General features: G+C 38.4%; 1 long non-coding RNA gene across 5 annotated transcripts in view; it reads right to left on the bottom strand.

Moving 5' to 3' along the window:
• The window catches only part of LOC126648605 (uncharacterized), a 292,288-nt gene that overhangs the window by 264,297 nt on the left and 6,114 nt on the right, over positions 1 to 21,877 (bottom strand). For 2 of the 5 annotated variants that reach the window (XR_007630841.1, XR_007630845.1), the window contains exon 1: positions 10,957 to 11,112. The exons of the other annotated variants lie outside the window; for them this stretch is intronic. This is a non-coding gene — a long non-coding RNA (uncharacterized LOC126648605). Of the gene's footprint in view, positions 1 to 10,956; positions 11,113 to 21,877 lie in introns of those variants that run through there. 5 annotated transcript variants of the gene reach the window in all.

The following is a 21,877-nucleotide window of genomic DNA, read 5'->3' as shown; positions in this document are numbered from 1 at the left end:
CATATCATATTGCTTGGCCCATTGCTATTGCTTAAGACAGTTTCAGCCACAAGCTGAAACTGTGTCAGGGAGCATGCAAACAACTAAACAGCATGGGCAACTGCATACTAGAACTAAAAATAATGACCTGATCCTATTTCTTTTATTAATATGAACATGAACTAGAAAAGCTGAAAATTACCTCCTCTTCCAGCAGATCTCAGGAATGTCTTATGAACTTTCAGGAGTTTAATCACAACATCACTGGAGTGCCAGAGCTGTTCAGTTGAGCTGTGGTTCATAGACACCTGAAACCAGGGCACAGCCAGTCCAACAGGACTGAGGGGCACCATGTCTTTAGAAGGCCTGAGTAACCCGATACCCTCCATCCTAAACTCGCAGGATCATTTTTGTTTGGAAATACCTGAAAGGAAATATTCTGTTTATTTAAAAACTGATTTTTCTTTCATTGTACATGAACACTGCTTGAAGTTTTATTCCAAAACCAAACAGAATTATTTGCTTTCGCTTCCTGCTTCTGACTACTTTAGCTTGAAGCAAATTGTCTGACATACTGCAAGATCACTGGTGGGCACAAACACCAGAAATAAAACACTGGCTTTGATCAACTTTGTGTGGAATACTAAATAGATGAAACAGAGTAACAAGTTACTCACAGCATCAAGCCAGAGCAGGTACAAGAAAGAGCAGCCATTTCCAAAAGCATTGAGATTATATATGTTTAAAACTAGAAATTACAAATGGTAGAATGCTCAATAAACAACATGGAGTCAAGACACTTAAGGCACAGGGGAAGACTGAAGCAATCACAGAGAAATGCGGTTAAAAGACAATGCTGAATAAAGTTTTTCAGTCTCTTTAGCAACTTTCCAGACTATGTGAAAACACAGTTTCATCTCTCTACATTTCAGGATGGTTGCAACTGGAAAATAAATCAGTGATGGAAAGCCTTTTCCAATCCATTAATTTGGAAAGGGTACATGCATAGTTCCTGAGTGAAGTAAAAAACAGTATTGAAATAAAAACAAAGTGGCAGGCAGATCCAAATGAGAACACTGGAGCAAATGCCATTAAAGCTCATGATCTCTAAAACCAGTCCATAAATACAAAGGTAGAAGGGGTAGAAAAGTATTCATATCACAGTGCATGGCCAGTATTGTAACCATGAGCATCCACAGTTCTGGGTCTGCTGGGAAAGCCACTCTTTAGTCTGAAGAACACAGATATGATGAAATTTTGAAAAAATGAAACTATAAAAAGTACTAAAACTTGATTTTCATGGAAATTTTCTCAAATAACAACAAAAATTATCACACAAATTTAACTGTCTAAAATAGACCAAGATAGTCTTCAATTTTCTAGCTGGAACTCTTTTTGACAACAATCACGCCTTGAAACCTGTGCAGGTTCATAATAAGCGAAAAAATAATCTGTAGAGCAAATTTATTTTGTTGGGAACTTTCTGACTTTATTGGACATTATTCTTCTCTGTTTGAGTTCTTGCCTAGATAGGAGTAGCATATGAAAAGGGTAATTGTTTTAGGACAAGAGTAATCCAGGACACAGATTGATGATCACTGTGGAAGAGATACAGTAGTTATGTTTTTTACTATCAGTATATGAAATATTTAGTTTGAGTGATGGCCAATGTTTGAGTCTTCCTCTTGAGCAAGTGGAGGTTAACCAGGAAAGTGACCTGTTGAGACATATGTGTTGGAAGGCTCAACTCTCACAAAAACACTGCAATTTATATGTCTCAAAAGGAGATGCAGAAGCCAGAGAACAACCATTGGCAGGCAGCCCTATTCTATACTAATTCCCTTAATTTAATGCATGTTATTTGTTATTTCAAAGCAGTTTGGTTGGTATATTTTATGCAGATGATTTGAACAGTACTTGCAATGTCATAAGAGCAAAGGTTGTTAAAATATTATTACAGTTGAAAAATAAGGTGAGGCCACCAGACTATGCATCTTTCTAAGCCTGTGACCTAAAAAAGGAGGAGAGGTTGTTCTTCATCCATCAGGTGTGGTCTCTGTGGCCTCTGAATAGCACTTTCAGGAGGGAATCTCCCAGCACTGCTGTGCACCTGGCAACACCAGTTTACAAGCAGTCTTACTGTGGCAAGGCACCAGTGTTAAGAAGAGCTGCCACTGCAGTGATAAAGAAACAAATCCAAACACTGTAATGGAGCTTGTCACTGCTTAAACCTTTGCAACCATAACTAGAGCAGTTGGTAAGAGTTTGCTCCCTAAATCTGAGCATCTTTAAGATGCTTTTTGGTACGCAGACTGAGCTGGCAACAGAAGAAGTCAAAATTCACTCAAATATTTGAGTTCCTATGTACTCCAATTCTACTGATAAAAACAGAATCATAGACCAGTTGGAAGGATCTTCTCATTCCAACAGCCCTGCCAAGGGGCAGGGACACCTTCCACTAGACCAGGTTGCTCAATGCCCCATTCAACCTGGCCTTGAATATTTCCAGGGATGGGGCATCCACAATTCTCTGGACAACCCGTTCCTGTGCCCCATCACCCTCACAGTAAATAATTATTTCTTAACACCTAATCTAAACCTAATGTCAGCTTAAAGCCATTCCCCTTCTTCCCATCACTGCATCCCTTTTAAAAAGTCCCTCTCCAGCTCTCTTGTACCTTTTGGGTACTGGAAGGTGCTGTAAGGTCTCCCTGGAGACTTGTCTTCTCCAGGATGAACAATCCCAACTCTCTCAGCTTCTTCATAGCAGTGGTGCTCCAGCACATGGATTGTCTCCATGGCCCTCCTCTGGACTCGCTCCAACAGGTCCATATTCTTCTTATGTTGGGGATCCCAGAGCTGGAGGCAGCACTGCAGGTGGGGTCTCACCAGCGTGAAGCAGAGGGGCAGAATCCCCTCCCTTGTCTGGTTGCCCACACTGTTTTGGATGCAGCCCAGGACACAGGGGGTTTCTGGGCTGCAAAAGCACATTTATGTTGAGCTTCTTGTCCACCAGCATCCCCAGGAACACCACCAAGTCCTTCTCCTCCAGGCTTCACTACACAGCTTGGTGTCATTGGCAAACTGGGTAACTCAATCCCACTGTCCATCTCACCAAAAAAAGATGTTAAACGGTGTCAATCCCCATACCAAACCCTGAGGAATGCCAGTTGTCACTGCTCTCCACCTGGATACACCACAACTCTTTAAGTGCAACCACACAGACAATTCCTTATCCATGAAGTGGTCCATCTGTCAAATCCATGTCTCTCCACTTTAGGAAGAAGGTTGTTGTGCGGGACAGTATCAAATGAATTTTGCACAAGTCCAGATAAATTACATCAGTCGCTCTTCCCTTATCCACCACTGCAAACAGCATCATAGAAGGCCACCAACTTGGTCAGGCATGATTTGTTCCCAGTGAAGCCATGCTGTCTGTCACCAGTCCTCTCCTTATTCTCCCTGCGCCTTAGCACATTCAGGTACTGAGGTGAGACCTTCTGCCCTGTAGTTCCCAGGGTCTTCCTTTTCAATTTTATTTTTTAAATGGGAGTTATGTTTCACCTTTTTAAGTCAGTGGGAACTTCACCAGGTTACGACTTCTCAAATATGATGGATGCTGGCTTGACTTTAGGGCTCTTAGGACCTGCAGATGCATCTCATAAGGCCACATGGACTTATATTTTCCTTAGACGGCCTTGAACCTGATCTTGTCCTACAGCAGATGGTTCTTCAATCTTCCAGTCCCTGCCCTTTGCCTTCAGTGACTCGTGTGTTGTGGCTGGGCCACCTCCATGAAGACCAGGGAGAAAAAGGTACTGAGTACCTCAGCCTTCTCCATGTCCTGGCCAAGCAGCTCTCCCATTTCCTTCTGGAGAGGGTCCATATTCTCCCTGATGCAACTATAGAAGTTTTTCTTTGTTGCCCTTGATGTCTCTGGGTTAATTCTATCAGGGTTTTAGGTTTATTAACCTGATCCCTAGTGGCTTGGACAATTTCTCTGTATTCAACCCAGGCTACCTGTCCTTGCTTCCACACTCTGTAGGCTTCCTTTTTGCATTTAAGTTTGTCCAGGAGCTCCTTTTTCATCCATGCAGGTCTCCTGATGTTTTGGTCTGACATCTTCTTTTTGGGATGAGCCACTCCTGAGCTTGGAGTGGCAGTCCTTGAATATTAACCAGTTTTCTTGGGCCCATCTTCCCTCCAGGGCTTTATCCCATGGTACTCTACCAAGCAAATACCTTTAAAAAAAAAGTGGCCAAAGTCTGCTCTCTTGAAGTCCAGGATAGACAGCTTATTGTGTCCCCTCCTTGCTGCTCTGAGGACCTTGAACTCCACCATTTCATGGTCACTGCAGCCCAGGCTGCCCTTGAGCTTCACATTGCCTGCTCCTTGTTGGTGAGCACAAGGTCCAGGGTAGCACTGCTCCTCATTGACTCTTCTATCACTTGTAGAAGGAAGCTGTCATCATCACACTCCAGGAACCTCCTGGATTGCTTACACTGTCCCTCCAACAGATCTATTGGGGTGGTCGAAGACTCCCATGAGGACCAGCGCTCGTGAACATGAGGCTGCTCCTCTTTGTCTAAAAAGAGCCTCATCCACTCAGTTTTCCTGGTAAGGTGGGCTGTAGCAGACCCCACTACAATGTTACCTGTCCCTGCCCTCCCACTAATCCTGACCCATAAGCTCTCAGTCATCTCCTCATCCACCCCCGGGCACAGCTCCACTCACTCCAGCTGGTCATTGACCTAAAGGGCGACACCCCCTCCTTTTCTGCCCTGCCTGTCCTTCCTAAAAAGCTTGTATCCTTCCATTCCAACACTCCAGGCATAAGAGCCATTCCACTACATCTCCATGATGCCAATAACATCACAGCCCTGCAGGCATGTGCACGTCTCTAACTCCTCTTGTTTATTCCCCATGCTGCCTGTATTTGCACAGAGGCATTTAAGTGTTCATACATATTCATACAGGTTTCCTTAATGACAGCTTGACTTTTCTGACCACATCAGTTCTGTGTATCTGCATCTGACTGAGAACTCCTTTTAGAATGAAACACATTTGTCTGCTGTGTTGTCTTTGTGAACTTCTCATTAATCCAGTAGAAAATTTCCATCCACGGGAAAAATGAGACAGGGTTGGCAGCCAGGGAACATTAAATCTTGGTGAATACTGTTTGGAGAAAAGCTTCTTTGAATAATTAATTAAATATCCATTGGGAGACAAGGAGTAGTAGCATCTCTTCCCAATTTTTTGTTGCATGGGAGTGGTAGCTAGTAATATATTGGACAATTAGTTATTTTTTAATCATGTGATAAAGTCAGAAGGTCATCTAACAAAAAATGACTACAATTTCTAAGGTGAGGCTTAGTGATGGTTTGCTTTTTCTGAAAAGAGAACAGAAGGATTATGACTGGAGAAACCACGTTCCAGAAGACACTGTCAAAGACAAATGAAGATTTTTAAGTGCCATAATCAGCTCTGGCTTTTTCACTGAGAAGTGTCATGAAATGAGGTGAGGAAATACACTACTTTAGTTTATTTCTCACACTGTTTAAAATAACAGTGATTTTTTTCTGGACCAAAGACTTCATGCCTGTTAGTTTATGGTTCAGCCACATGTTGTAGTTCAAACTAAGACTGTCCTGTAAGCCCACTAAAGGGTTACCAGAGTGTTGTGAAGTGCCTCCAGAATCTGTAAAAAGGTAAAAGGCTCATAGCTCCTGACCTGGAAATTTGTCAGCGGAAGAAGAGGCCCAGCCATTGCAATTAAGGAAAACTTTGGAATGCAAGGATTCAGTTCCTTGAAAAGGTTTGGGTATTCAAAAGGGCGCTGTTACGAAACCGTGTGATAAACGCACACATTCCTACGAACAAACTCTTCGATAATACCAAGAGAAAATTCAAAGTAGGGGAGCCTAATTTCTCTTACTAACAACTTGTTAGGTAGAAAGATTACTATATACCAGCACCTTCACTAGACCCAACTTGATCATTAGAAGATTTTTTTTGTTTTGCATGCTTTTTCTTCTTGGCGGACTACAACAGACTCCCCTTGAAAAAACTAAATTGCATGTGGTCATTCTTTTTTTTTACTTTTTCCTTAAATGATAACTGTTTTGGAAATGTTAACAGCTCATTCTGCTTTTGATTTTTAAGGAAAAACATACAATATGACCATTTTGTTAAAGAAAGAGACTGCTAGGAACTGTGAGCCCTAATAGCGTAGTTTTAAACCCGTCTCACTTTCCCACTCTTTAAGAGACAATAGAAGGAACCACTTCAAATGCAGTCAGTAATTTGATGGCAGCTCTCCCAACCCATATTACTCGCATATATAATTAAAGAAGTCACGTCAAAACTGTTTTTCATAAATGCAGTGATTTCTGAGGACCTACCACACTCTCTAACATTTCATTTGAGAAACTTCATGATTATGCATAAACAGAAAGACTACAAATTAACTTGATTTTGCACCTCAAGAAGAAAATGGGAATCCTAAGAGGAGTAGGGTATACAATAATAAGGATAGCTGTAGGGCAGTCTGTACCTCAAGGGGCATACCTCCAGGCACATTAGTTATAGCCCTTTCCAGCACATGTTTAAGTCATTCTATCACCAGACTTGCATATAAAGTTGGATTTCTTTTCCCATAACGAATCCCCAGGACACTTGGCAAAACCAGGAACATTAACCCCATAGATTGAGCCAAAACTGCCACAGCTCTGGGAGAGATTTCTACCTTGCTATCAAATCTTAACAATAAAGGTCTGTATTTTTATCACTTTTATCAGTGTGCACCAAAAAATAAATTCAGAGCTAGAAAGGACAAGAATCTCACCACATATTTCAAGAGCTACTAAGGTGTTTTTAGAAAGAAAATCCAAGAAATCAAGAATTTTGCCAAAGGTTCTCAAAGAAACCAAAGCAAACTGAAAACACTCATCCACCTCTGACAGAGCATAAATCAAAGCCTCACACAGCTAGCAAGTGTGGCAGAAGACAGCTAAACTGTGACCAAACCTGCCTTAGATTTAAAAGGGAACATTGCCCGCACAACTCTAATTATCAGTCCATCACACTTCTAAATAGCCACCATTAGCAGTGAAAGTTTTCAAGCAGCCAGTTAAACTTGAATGGAGAAGGGAGGTACGAGGCAGTTCGAGTCAGTGGAATGACATGTCTGCCTACGGGCACACATGAGAAGGGACAGAAGAATGAGATGTTCCATTTTCCAAAAGTGCTACAGATGACTACAACTGTCATAACAGGTTTTCCATAATGTATTCAACATGCTATGGATTTGAAGAGAAGGACAGCTTGTTTGATTTCAGTGATCATCAGCCGGATCCCCACTTCAGAACAAACCGAGCGAGACCAATGCTGGAAGCATTCAAGAACGGGTATCGCGTTGCCTTTCCAAGCTGGAGGCATTTATCTTTTGCCTTTTCAAATAACGAGTGCTTTAACTTCTGCATGATAGATCTACAAAATCTTTGCCACACTACCCACCTACTCAAACATTTTCAAAGCACCTCATCTCGCTATTCAAGTCTGGAATCAAACATCCTCGTTCCCTGAGTCCTTTGTTGCCACATAAGTAATCCCAATCACCGCAACAGTAGAATTACTTTTGTGTAAAGGCACTGTTCAAAGTGAGATGAAGTGGTGCAGTAAGGCCCTAACTTACAAAGCTTAATAATAAAAGCTGCGGATTTTTGTTGCCTGTACATTATAATTAATTAGGTACAGCAAATCAAAGAGGAGAAAATAAACAGTTTTAGTGATAGTATGTGCATTGTTTTACTTAATTGAGACCAGGAGTTTAATCTCTTATGTCTGCTTTGATCTCTTCGTGCACCCTTTCATTGGTAAATATAAAAAAAAATCTGTGACTTTGACAAACAAAAGTAAAATCAGTAATAAAAGACCATAATGGCAATTAAAACCAACTTTAAACCCAGCCAGGAAAGCCACAGTATCATTACAGGCTATAGTGGCTGGATTCATAGAAGAAAAAAAAAAAAAAAAAAAGGAAAAAAAATTAGATTCATATTATGATTTCTATTTTGGAAAATAAATAGTACTTATTCGGTCTCTTATCTTGAGAAGAAAGGATAAACTAAAAGCATTTTTGGTCTAAAGCCACTACTTTATCTCCCTGTCTCTTCTTTTCTTTTTAACAAGAGCAAAAAAGAGAGAGAAAGAGAGGTATTTTCCAAGGCATGACCCTCTATAACAAAACAAAGACTCCTCCAAATTACTCTTTAAGAATAACAATTAGTTTCACCCTAACAGTCTGTGAAGCATGAGTATTTTTGCCATCAATGTTGTAGGCACCTCAAAATTCCACACTTTGCTTGCTATATTATATTACCTGACAGTAATGGAAGAACCACCTGTAGAACACAAGAAGGTAATTTTGTGCCCCCAGAGACAGAGAGTCCATGGGTGCTTTGCTGAAACATCCATTTTATTGCCAGCAATGTTTGCATGTCTCACACAGGGGAAAAGAGGGATGTTCTCCAAATAAGAAAAATGTGTCTCCCTCCCATTTACCTCACCTGATTGCCAGCTTCTTTTCATGGTCTCAGCACTTTTTGCTCCTAAGTATGGAGAACAGATGCCAAAATCCCATAACAAGGAACTGCTTCTCACAAGATTTTTTGCAAAGTTCAGCACAATGAAGAAGGTTTTGACAAACCATTGACAGAGTTAAGAAGAACAGCTTCAAGGTAACAATCAGGTTCCAAAATCAAATTTCCACGCTTTAATTAGAGTCAGGGACTGCAGTGAAAACAGCAGAATCAGAGTCCATTAGGAAAGTTTATGACTAAATCAATGGAAACAACTTCCAAAACAATGTAAATTAATAATTTGACTACTTTCAACTCTGACACTATTACTTTGGCAGTGGTTCTGATTTCTAGTGAAAATTTTTCTTTTTATGTCTTCCCAAAGCCTTTTTCTATGTTACAGAGTAATCATTTTCCTACCAAATCATGTTTCTTCATACTTTTCCCTTTTTTTCTTTTTTTTTTTGCTGTACAACATAGGAGTGATCCATTCACAGAAAATTTCAAATACAAACAAACCACAAAAAATAAAGTCACAAAGTAAAAGCATTAAAAGGTGAAGGTTTTACAGATACTTTTAGCTAGATGACATCTCTTACTTCAACCTGCACTGCAACAGAAAGCTGTGCTCATCTCCTGAACAGCAATCAGATCAAAAAACATTTGCTGCAGGAAGTTGAATTTACCTTCTGACCTCCAATATCATCTGTGAGCTTCACTCTTTTATATGAGAAACACAATTTGTTTTCAATAGTCAAAAAGCTGCTTCATAGTTATGTTGAACTTTCCAAAGGAAATTCAATGTAAGCATGAACACTCTGTTTTTCCAGGCCACTCCAGCAGTAGAATGGGCGAAACAAGGAAGCCAGAAGTCAAAGTTCTTACATGCAGATGACATTACTTCCACATGCAGCAATCCTTTATTTTAATCCACAAGTCTACCTGTGATAGACCCATGTGTAGAAGAGGCCTCGGAGTTCAGCTGCTTTGCTCAACCATTATATATTAAATATATATAATTACTTGTGCTTCATCTGAAACGCTGCACAGCACTGGAAGAGAAATACTTTCCACTCTTTCTGAAGGAATATATCCCTTTCATTCTTACTTCAAACTGAAGTCCTTGCCATAAAGGTATTACGTGGCAGTAAATCTGCTATATTATCTGACCCAAAGATTTCTAATATGTGTTAGGATTCCCTTCACATTTTAATCTCCATATAATAGAACTGGACAAAATATACCCAATTTCTGACTGAAAAGATAAAACCTGAAACAGTAAATGACAATTAAGTAAATAAATGTATCTCTAGTAAAGGTACACTTTACCTTGCCAACTGATATCTATAAAAAGGCCCCAATATTCTAATTCTGACCAAAATTTCTCACAAAGGTGGAGAGCTTTTTGAATAGAATTTTTGTTTGTTTCTGGGGGATTTTTTGGAAGAAAAAATCTGAGCAAGTCATTCATAGGCATTATCCTCACTTTATTTTTTATTTTATTTTATTTTATAATTTTTTCCACTAATTCTTGTAGCTCATCCTAACACAGGTTTGGAGGGATTTTAGTACATTGTTTTTAGTTTGGTTTTTTTTTAAAGTTGTCTATAAATTAATTTTTTTCTCTAATACTGGAAGATTTTTCAAATGGTCCTGAAAGTCTCTAGGATTATTTCAAGGCCAGCAGAGCACGGGAAAATGCTGGTGCTAAAGATTTCAAGGACTGCGCTCACAGAAAACAGTTCAAGTCAGGGTATTGTACTACTGAGCAACTCAGGAAATGAAAACTAAGAAGTTTTTAGCATCACATAAAACACAGAGAGCATTCACACCAAACATGAGTCTGGTTAGGTTTTTGTACCATACCCATGCAGGTGTTCACTGACTTTCCATTTGTGCCTGGTCTCTTGTCACAAGTCAAGTTTAAACTGTTTTCCTAGTCTATATTCACTAAATTAAAAAAACCAAAGCAACAAATCACAGAGCTATTGACTGTGATTCCCCTAACAACACACCCTCATCCTACATCGCCCAACAGAATTAACACTTTTTGCAAATCTTCAACACCAGATCCTGCTTCATTTGTATTTTTCTTAAATATTATTAAAGAACATGAACACTATAATCAATGCAAAAAATCCCCATACATTATTTCAAATATCCTTCCTCAATATACTGTAATTTTTAATGTAAGAGCTAGACACAATATATTTCTACACATAACTATAAAAGTCTACAGGAAGACACAGTTCTAACACTGTTAAAGGCTGGCTCTTATTCACCAGCTATCCATAACAGTAAATTCAGTAAGAACACAACACAAATAAAGACAACACACAAGACAAGCAAAAAGCACAAGCAAAACCAGTAATCTTCCTCTGATAGAAGGTAGCAATACCTGATGGTATCTCCAAAACTCATCTCTGAACAGGGAAACCCACCAGGGAACAGCTACTAAACTGCATTATCTTTGTAGTAACACCAGAGAACTAAACTCATCTGTGAAAGTTATTAATGCATTTAGGTGCTGCTCTAAAGATTACATACAGCCATGAAGGAGCTGAGAAAATGAGCATTTCCTTTTTTTTTTTCCTAAATAAGCACTTCCCAGCAGTCTCACGAGTGATATTGAAACCTCTTGTCTGATTGGGCAAGGCAAATTCAATAGCTAATTTAGCAAAATGCACTGGTTTCTTCCTCCTAACGGATGTCTGTCAGGCATTGCTGTAATAAACAGTCCCTGAACACATCTGACACTATCACAGAAATGGAACAACTTTGTCAAACACCACTGCAAAGCAGAGGGTTGACAAGGAGAGAGTTCAAAAAAGACTGAGGCAATCCCTGGAAGTGTGAAGGCCAGGCTGGATGGAGCTCAGCTTGGCCAAGTGGAAGGGGGGTTGTAATAAGATGATATTTAAGGTCCCTTCCAACCTAAACCATTCCATGATTCTACGATAATTCCGCTAAAGAATGTTTCATTTTCCAAGATCCCAAAAGCCCCAGAACTGGACAGAAAGGATGCAAGAACAACTGACTCATAATTCTGAGAAGGAGGGGATGGAATGGATATTAATGAATACCAAATATATGTTATCTCTTTCAATAAATATGAACACAAGGCTTATTCTTCATCATGCAAGTGTATTTTGTGCAACCAACTGAAATTTTCTAGGTACTTTAAAATGTTTTATTTACATAAGCCAGGAAACCACACCACTAGAATTGCACTTTCATTTACTATTTTTTAAAGATTCTTAGGATTTTATCAGGATTTCTAGCATCTAGCCAAAAATGCAAAAAATAAACAATAGCTTAAACCACCTATCAGGGTTAAGTAGTGAAAAACAAACATTAAGGATGCCTATGCACCAAGAAATAGTGCAGCTAACAAAAGAGAGTAAGATATAGAATCTGGAGGCATGATTCTGTATAGGGAACAAGAAAGGAGTGTGAATCCTTGTAAGTTCAACATGCAGAAACAGCTCAACAAAAGTTAACACAGTATTAGAGAAAACATCTGAGATTTACATACTGGAAGAAGTTGCTGATGCTTCAGATAACCAGGTCAAAGACAGGAAAAACACCCACCAAACCTTTTCAAACTGACTCGTGACATAAACTCTTCTTTCTCTCAAACATTTCCTCAGGGGTCATTTAAATAAACTGTTCCATATTAAGTAAGCAATTCACAGGACCCCTGCCCACAGCAAATATGCTTCTTCCTGAGCTGACTTGCTGCCTGTTGCTTACCAGGTGCACTTAGTTCTAGGATTCTGCACAAATCTACATCATACAAAGCTTTATTTTCAAGGATTATCCCAGTGAAAAAGGAATGCAAGTATGCTCCTATATTTCCTGGTTGGTTTTCATTTTTTCACCAATAAGTGAATTACCTCAACAAAAGCAATCTGAAGAGTTACTTTAGCTCCCTTGAGAATCCATCTAATTCTCCTGAACTGGATGGAAAGGGCATGATCAAAGAGAAAATGCACGCTGAGAGACTTGCTGAAAATTATCCACCAAATAAAACAGAGAGGACAGAACCAAGGGGCTGAACTGTTTTAAGTACAGTGAGAAACAAACTTGCTACTATCAAAGTTTAAAACAGATTGAGTACAAAACAGAGAGAGAGAGTGAACTGTCTAATTCAACAGAATTGTACACAGAAGTTAGAAAAGAACTGATAAATGGATTACCTCAAGAGCTAAGCGCTTAAAAATCAGTTCTGTATTTTCCATTTCCTCCTGTGAGTCTACCTTTCCCAAGTATGGTAGAGGATGTGTTTGCTTATGGCTGGCTGCACTGTTTCAAGTGATGCTTTATATATGTGCTTGTACCACCTTATAAGAGTTCAACTGCCTGACACAGATCAGAAAATACAATATAAAAGTCGAGATGAACAGACAGATCTCTGATCATAGGTGATTCTGAATCCTTCAGCACAGTGAGTCAAACATCCTTGATGTGCGTGCTTCTAATTAGTAAATGTGTGATTATTTAGAAAAAAACTTTCTGACTAGAGCAAAACAACACCACTTATAGAGACAAGGTATTAACACTATTGTATAGAAGATTCTACATGTTATTTTATGATGTTAATGTTGAAAAACATTACAATGTCCACGTTTTAAAGAAATAAACTGGTATTTATCTACTGAAGCTGATAGAGTTTGCACTAACAATAAATAATAAGGCTACTCCATGCTATTCTGATACATGCTGCATTGCATTGCTTTTGTTTATTTTTTTTTTTTAGTCATTTGGTCAAGGTTTGCGTCTTAATAATTGTTTTGCAACAGTGGCTCCTGATTCTGATTAGGTCTCCAGTGACATCAAAACATTGCTCTGCTTGTTATAATGAGCATCAAGATCCAAATAATATCTACATTGGTAAGAAGGCATGAGGAGGTGAAAGTTATGAAGAAGTCTTTGAAAAACTGTAATAAGTCACATTAATAATAATCAATACAGGTAACAGGAACTGTGAAGAGAAATGAGAGAAAATTAATAATGTACTTACCAGTTATGAGAGTGTAACTATAAGGGCTATGAAACAATTGGTTATGAGGTGCACAAAATTTGTACCCAGGTCTCTCTCACGGACATATTTTAATGGAGACATACATTTATGTAATACATAGACACTGCTGTAAAAGAAATTATGCTAAGCCAAAAATGAGACTTAACAGGTAAGTAAAGGAAGGAAAGAAATATTAGTCATTTATACCATATATAAAAACTATTTCAGATATATATTAGAATGGCATAGGAAAAAACAACTGAGAGGCATGTCTTTATTTAGTCAGCTAAGCAAAATCTTTAGAAAAGACACGAATATAGTTCCAAATACATGCCAGAAAGTGAATATGCATAATAAAATTATGTAATTATACCAAAATAATTGTTTGCATTCACATCAGCATTCATGTTGATGTTGACTCCAAAACTTAGATTGTAAGCAGAACCACACAGTGTCTTCAAAAAGAACTCACAAAAGTATTGTAAATGTAACTATTATAATTTTTTTTACAATGACATCATGTCAACTATTTTAAAAAAAATCCACAGAAGCATTAAGCTCCAGAATTTTCCAGGTCTGTGATCATTGTAACTTTCTAAAAATTATGGAAGCAATGCTTAACACTTTGTTGCTTTTCAGTGACATAAATGGAAATACATGTTGTTACAAAACACCAAGAGATTGTCATTCCTTATATTCTTGTTTTCAGCCTTAACTAGTGTTCGGGTGTTATTTATAACGTAAATATTTTTTTCAGCATGGCAATCATCATTATCACAGTCTTAATTCTATGTCCATACTTTGCAGGATGAGAAACAAAAGGAAATAATTTCCGTTTTGTAGACCAATTAAAGCAGCTGGTTTAACAATGAGAGCTTTTACTAAAAATATGTACATTTACATGTACTCAGCCCATTCTGCTTGGACAGTAAATCTACATCCTTTTCAGGATGTTGCATGTATTACCATGAATGATATGTAAATAACTTAGAGACCCAAACCATTATAACTGCCTCTCACAAAATATCGTAGACTAATTAAAGTAATCTACAGGAAACAGTCACAGAGTATAAACTTTGTCAGAAAATTAATAGAAATCTAAGAAGCAGCTATTTCACACAGACAGTGGTTGTTTCAAAGGTACTTGATGGGCAGGCTTTAGGTCAGGACAGTATCCTTCAGTTAATAGAAAAGTGAAATACAGCCATACACTCATATAGCAGCCTACTGAAAATTATCAAAATACCAAATTTTTACACAGCAAGGTTTTTCACTATTTCAGATTTTCTTGTATTACCAAGGTGGTCAAAGTATAGCAGCTTCAAAATTTGATGTTGAATGGGACATTCTAAAAGGATTTAAAAATGCAGAAATATTTCAAATTTGCTGACAAACGGTAAGCACCTCTGAATATTCAAGAAACCAAAATATCTTGTTTTAGTTGACTACAGTGTTTTCACATGCTTTATTTCATGCACCATCAAAATTCCTCTATCTTTTTTATTATCACAATGTAATACCTGAAAAGAACAATTTAGTGGCTTGCTGTTTTCATTTTTGTACATACACCATCTGCTCAACTGTATTTTGTTTATTATAGCTAAAGTCAATTTACTCCCAAAGACAGCACCGAGGAAAATTTAAATGGGGTCATACTCAGCACCTCAGGGAACCAAGTAATGCATGTACTAGAACACATCAGAGTCCAGTATCCTATCTCTGACAGTAAACGCCTAAGAGAAAAAAGTAAGGACACACAAACAGAAATACTTCCCTGCTATAACTTGCTAGTGGGCAGCAATTCACATCTCAAGGATTTACTGAGTTAGAGGTAATACCAATGTGTTTAACAGCCCTCCATGGATTTTTCATCCAGACATTTGACTGAACACTCTTTGAATAAAGGCAATTTTTTGAGCAAAGGTAATTTTTTTCAGGAATGTCCCGTGGTGAAGATTTCCATAGCACCATTTTGTGTGTGTGTGTGTGCATGTATATGAAAGTATCTCCTCTTTGCTTTAAGCATGGAACATAAAGAAGAAAAGAAGCCCAACTATTCTCCTGATAACATGACTTGCTAAAATGGAACCTGTTATGTGCAGTTTTGTCAATCCAACTCAGAAACAAATCTTTAATTAGGTGATTTTTTATTGGTTTTGAGGTGACTTGACCAGCAGTGGAATATAATTTTTCCATTCCTTGCCTGTGTAAACTTGATAATTTCTGGTAACAAACATTACCCAAAGGTAGCTCAGATTTTACAGACACAGTAATTTTCATTGGACAACCAGCACAATTATAAACTCCCAACATACTCTACCAGCTGCAAAACATCACATATTCTGCATGCTATATCAGATGGTCATAGGTGAGCTACAGTGTGTTTTTCAGGACAGATCTTACAGGTTTCCCCTCATATCAACATTAGGAGGACTGAACACCACTCCTGAAACTTCCTTAGAAAGTCCAAAATGGTTTAAATACATTTCCTATTGCCATTTGTTCTCTCTTCAAAGCCTGACAGCCCCATAATCTGTATCTCCTTTATGATGTATATAAAAGAATAATCCCCTAGATTCTTTAGTGTCTAGGCAAAGTTTAATCCTAAGGATGAAGCAGCTAATAACAGAACCAGTCAAGCCTTGCTTCCTTGCTATAACCCCATATTAGAGATCAGTCAACCTCATACTGCTGCCTCAGCTCAAAGCTTCCTGTCCCTCTCAAAGTCCTCCAAACACCAACAGATGAACAGATCTCAAGACAAAAAAAAAAAACCCAAAACATTTCTCTTTGCAGTGGACAAGAAGGCTTGATTACATTTTGTGAGATACTGAGCAGGTTATGATCAGGGCATTTTTTATCTCCATACTACTTATTAAACTTATTTCCAGGCAAGAAACACACAACACCAAGGATTCAACTAGTGTAAAAATGGTTTTTGTTGTGTTTAGCAATAGATTCAGAAACAATGACATTTCACTCACAGCCTTTTGCAGCACAGTTAAGTTGCCTGGTGATTCAGTTCCAGCTTTCTGCCCTCAAAGTTAATGCTCTCCACTTTACAGGTAAAATTCTGCACAAAATGTCTACTCTGCCAGAATAAGGACACTGCCAATCACTATGGGAAGTCTGTGCATGTCACATAAAGTAATTATGAAATACAGTCTCTCATGAAGAAAGTTCCTTTCCATTCCAATCACTTTGATGATAGCTCGGAATTGAAAGAATGACGGTTGGCTCTCAACTTTGAAGCTAATTTTGGCTCGTGGTTTTTGTGACCTTCTCTTTATCCATTTTGGATGTATATTGTACAATGTAGAGCCATCTGGTAAGACTGAATTTATCTCAAATACACCAGGGATCTATCTTAGCTAATTAGGCTACCTGCAAATGTAAATTAGCTCATACCTTGCTAACAAAGCAAGGCTGTTTCCATTACCAAGGTAACTTGGTTCATGCTACAGCTGATATCTAATCAGAACTGTACCATTCTTTCTATATTACTCTGATTTACTTCTATCCCTTTTTATGATTATGCATTGCCTGAGATTATCTGAATATTCTTAAATAATTATATTGCCAATTTAAGGGTTGTTTTTTTAAAATGTCTGTGTCATTGGGTCTCTTGGACTAGTTTATTCATGTTAAAAGAAATCCAACACCCCCTCAATCCAGCCTTCTGACCTATGAATTTGGCAAAGATACTTCTCTATCTTAGCCCTTCAGAGACAGTTTCTATTTCTTCAAGAACACAAATGAGATCACAATCATAAGCTGTTATAAATCATGGTACTCTTCTATAATTTTCACTTCACGCAGTGTGACTTCTTTAATCTTTCTAAAGACAGTTCCCACAAATATTAAGTAATAGTTTTCATAACAAAGTATTAGTGCCTAATTTTATAACTGCTGGATAGTAACAAGAGCTCAGTTTCTCTCCACAAAAACAATTGTCTTAAATTTATAGGGCTAAAGATTTTCTAATAGCAAGATGCTTTCTCCATTTATAAATGCAGGAATAAAATAAAAAATTATAGATGAATTAATAAAACATGCCTGTGTTCCAAAATTTTTCACTAAGGGCAATACAATGTTGATGTCTAACACGAAATATGAAAACAACTGTATGAAGAAATTAAAACACAACCTCAGAAGTCAGCAGTTTACTGTCTTGCACATCAAAGCCCCTGGCTGATGGCCTTCAGGGTAACATAGTTCAACACACACTGCTCAGCTCCCTTCCCACTAGACACCAGTAAAATGAAGACATTTTAGTGCAGCATTTTAAGAAAGGGCCCCTTTCTCAGTATCGCCCCTTAAATTATTGTAGGGCTGACCTTGAACAGCTGATGACTCCTATATCTGTGTTCACCATTCTTTCTATACCTGCTTCTAGAAAACAGTTTTTGGTCCCTTCCAGGCTTTTCTCATACAGAGAATAGCCATCACACTCCATTTCCCACAGCCTAATTTAAAGTGAGGAAAGCTAAAGTGTCACAGTAAAACAGCAACTGACCTTGTTTACCCAAGATCGTATTTTGATTCAGTATTAAAGTACCCCATAAATAAGCTCTTTCCTCCACAGTCTTAGACGAGTATATATCTCAGTAGTGGCTAAAACAAAACCAGGATCATAAAAAAATCCTTACTCAGAGAACATTTATATGCCCAAGTGAAATGTGTACATATGCACTACTCTAGATTTTTAGACCAAACTCAGCAAGGCAGGCATTTCTCTACAGCTTTCTACCATTTCTACCCTTTTGCTGTTGACTATAAAGGAAACAAGCGTATTTCATAGCTCAATATCCTTTGCCTTTAGGCAAACACACGCAGGGTATTCTAGTCCTGATTTATACTTGAGTATTAAAACAGATGCAGTGCAGCACGTTGAAAAAAAAGATGCAGAGGGCTTTTAAGGGGGAACATTGTCACTGATTCATTAGTGCCTGTGCCGGGTTTGGCTGGGGTGGAGTTAATTTCCTCCATAGCAGCAGGTATGAAATTTGTGCTGAACACTGTGTTGATATCACAGGGATGTTGTTGTTATCACTGAGCAGCGTTTGCACAGAGCCAAGGCCTTTTCTGCTCTCACACCTCCCCACCAGTGAGTGGGCTGGGGGAGCACAAGGAGTTGGGAGGGGACAGAGCCAGGAGAGGTGACCCCAACTGACCAAAGGGACAACCTGTAACACATGGTGTCATCATGCTCAGCCTGTGAAGTTGGGGGAAGAAGGAGGAAGTCACCATTAGATGTGATGGGGCCCTGCTCTCCTGGGGATGGCTGAACACTTGCTGCCTGCCACCACCTGGGAACGAGTGAATTAATTCCTTGGTTTGCTTTGCTTGTGCATGTGGGTTTTGCATTACCTATTAAACTTTGTCTCAGCCACAAGTTTTCTCACTTTTACCCTTCTTATTCTCTCCTCCATCCCACTGGTGGGGCAGTGAGAGAGCAGCTGCCTGGGGTTAAACCATGACAGTGTGTTTTCCTAGTATTGTAGACCTTAATTCTAATAACTGGCTGAATGAAACTGTGTAAGTGTTGACTATCTGAGGAAACAGGAATATTCTCTTAAAGATAAAAATCTACATGCAGTAATTCACTATTAGTGTCACCTCTGTTGTCCAGTCTCATTGTTTTCATTATAAACAGTACAACTTGAAGTGCAAAAACTTGGGTGTTTATACACTAAGTAATGGCAGAAAACAAGTTTTAGTATCTATACCCTCTTCATGTAGCTGTCCTACTTGGAAACATCAGCTATTGAAATAAGAGGCTTTTGAAAGAAGAAATCCGTGAAATGGACTTTTGGTTAGGACTTTCACCAGAAAACAGAAATTCTAGCACAAAACAGAACCAAGCACAATGTGTTTCCTCACAGAAGTAGAAAAGAAATATGTTATTTCCAGCGGCTGCTATTTGCTGGCTCATCCTTCAGAGTGATATAACTCTTCTTTTAAATAGGATGAACTATAACAAATGCCATTCTCTACTTAGTCTGTTATCACATATCAGAGTTCAACTGTCAGAAAGGTGATTTGTCCTCCTGTGATCCATCAAATTATTACGTTCTTTTGTATTGTTTTTCCTATTGATCCCTATTATTGAAAACTTAATGACTACATGGAGAATGTTCTGCAATGGAGCATCAATGGCCTTTGGAGCTCTCTTCCTCCCTACTAGGGAGGGATTAAGGGGAATCCCTGAATCACGGATTAAGCCCCAAGCACCAACCTGTTTGCCTTAACAGGCAATCATAGCTTATTTCTAGGCCACATTACTGGACTCTCCATGTTTCTGTAAAGAATATCAATCTTTTTTGTCAGTATTTTAAATACGACAGATTATTTAGGTGTTGAGGTGACATCTTCCCTCTAAGAAGATTCTTTAGAAGTCAGTCACCAGGTGAACTCCGTTAAACTATCATTCTTTTAGTCTCAGAAGAATTTCTGTTCCTAAATACTAGCACTTTTGACTTTCAGCCAGGTTATGGACCTCATTTCTATCTTCCAGAAGGTAAAACAAGAGATGATGACAACAAGAAGACTCTCCCCTCTTTACACACCTCAATAGTACTGAAATAAACACAGCTCGTGTAGGATTAGTTACTACAGTCCTATTGACTTGCTTCAACCAGGAATATGTAAGCTCCAGGATGAGATAAACATGTTAAATCAGACTTCTTCTCTTTCTCCCCAGTACCTCCCTAAATCAAAAATAACAACTGTTATTGTTAACAGGGATGGCCAAACAGTTTGTACATGACAAAAAAATTCCACTCCTCTATATGCTTACACAAAAAGAATATTTTTAAAAATAATATCTCAGGATGTATTTTTGTGTGTGTGTGGTTTAGGAATGACATTTATATGAATAACAGAAAATAGTAGGCCACTACATTGGCAGCAGTGCACATCCTAGAGATTACAAAGTTGCTCAGATCTGGGATTCCCCTTTATCTGCCCCCATGCAAGTCCTTTCACTCAACTTTGGATGCCCTACAGAGCTTTTACCAGCAGATACAATTCACGTTGTATGAATACAATTCATATTCTCAGATTCTGCATTTCTGGGATTTGCTAATTCGTTGTGAAATGTTCATATTTTCTACACTCTTAGTCCCTTTCAGTATCTGTTTTCAATTCACTGCTAACTGATAATCCATCCTGTTGAACGCATCTAATAAGGTTAGACTCTCAACTTGGGAAATGCACCTTCAGTCCTAACTGACACCATCCCATCAGCATTCTAGTTAGGAAATTACCTTGTCAGCAAGACAAATGTCACATTTTTAATACAGCACCAATCATCAGCTAAGTCAATAACGTGAGTTGGAAAAAAATTAGCAAGAACCACAGAATAGCCACCAGCTTCTATTTTCTTCTCCTCTGCCTCTGTTAGCCACTCCAAATGTCCTCACAGCCTGGGTTTCAGCACATGGCACATTCAATACACTTTTGATGAATTCCTGTAAATGTCCAGTTTTTCTGCTCCGGTATTCACAAATATTCCTACTCCCAAGAAAACCAAATTTATAACGTGAGGGGAGGCTGCATATTTCTGGCACAGGCAGTTGTGCAGATGTTATTCCTTAAGGAAGACTATCTTGATTGCCTCCGTGAATAATGGCTACGAGATGGCAAAGAGCCAACAGTTCTCTTATAGCAGAAGGTATAAAACCACTCTCCTACTGAAAGAAGGCCCCCAGTAGGATAATATATTATTACGCATGATTCAAATTACAGGATCTGCAGCAGGGGAGCTCGTGGCTGAATCAGGACAGCCGCACACAGAATACTGATGATGGGATGATGGAATGCATCATGCATTGAAAGAGCTATGGTTTAGTGTTTAAATCCTCTGTTTTTCAAAGTGACTAGGAAGATCAATATATATATATATAACTGAAGCACCATAAACAAATTGTACATTATTGTGTGCGTGGAGGGGGGAAGTTATCACGTTGTCACAAAAATTCTATTTCAGGCTACTTCCTTAAATAAAATTTTGCTTTACCAAAGACTTGACCTCTTGAAGCCCACTAGCAACAGATATAGCTTTAATTTAATAACACAATATTGAATTTGTCTCATATCTGATTCTGTTTCAGCTATTAGAATACTGAAGAGCAAAACCTTGCCTCATTAGATTATGCAGTCTGAAATCTCTGCATTCCACAGTATTCTGGGCTGGTCTTAAATTGTTCGCACAACAAATTACTTTACCCACAAAGAACTAAATCCAAATGTTCAACACAACGTTGGCTTGCCCAAATGTTTTCCATTTATAATT

The sequence above is a fragment of the Myiozetetes cayanensis genome, unplaced genomic scaffold (genome assembly GCF_022539395.1).
Source record: "Myiozetetes cayanensis isolate MyiCay16 unplaced genomic scaffold, myiCay2020 scf5-8, whole genome shotgun sequence".
Taxonomy (NCBI): domain Eukaryota; kingdom Metazoa; phylum Chordata; class Aves; order Passeriformes; family Tyrannidae; genus Myiozetetes; species Myiozetetes cayanensis.
The sequence above is the reverse complement of the archived record's forward strand: the minus strand, read 5'-3'. Positions and strand labels throughout refer to the sequence as shown.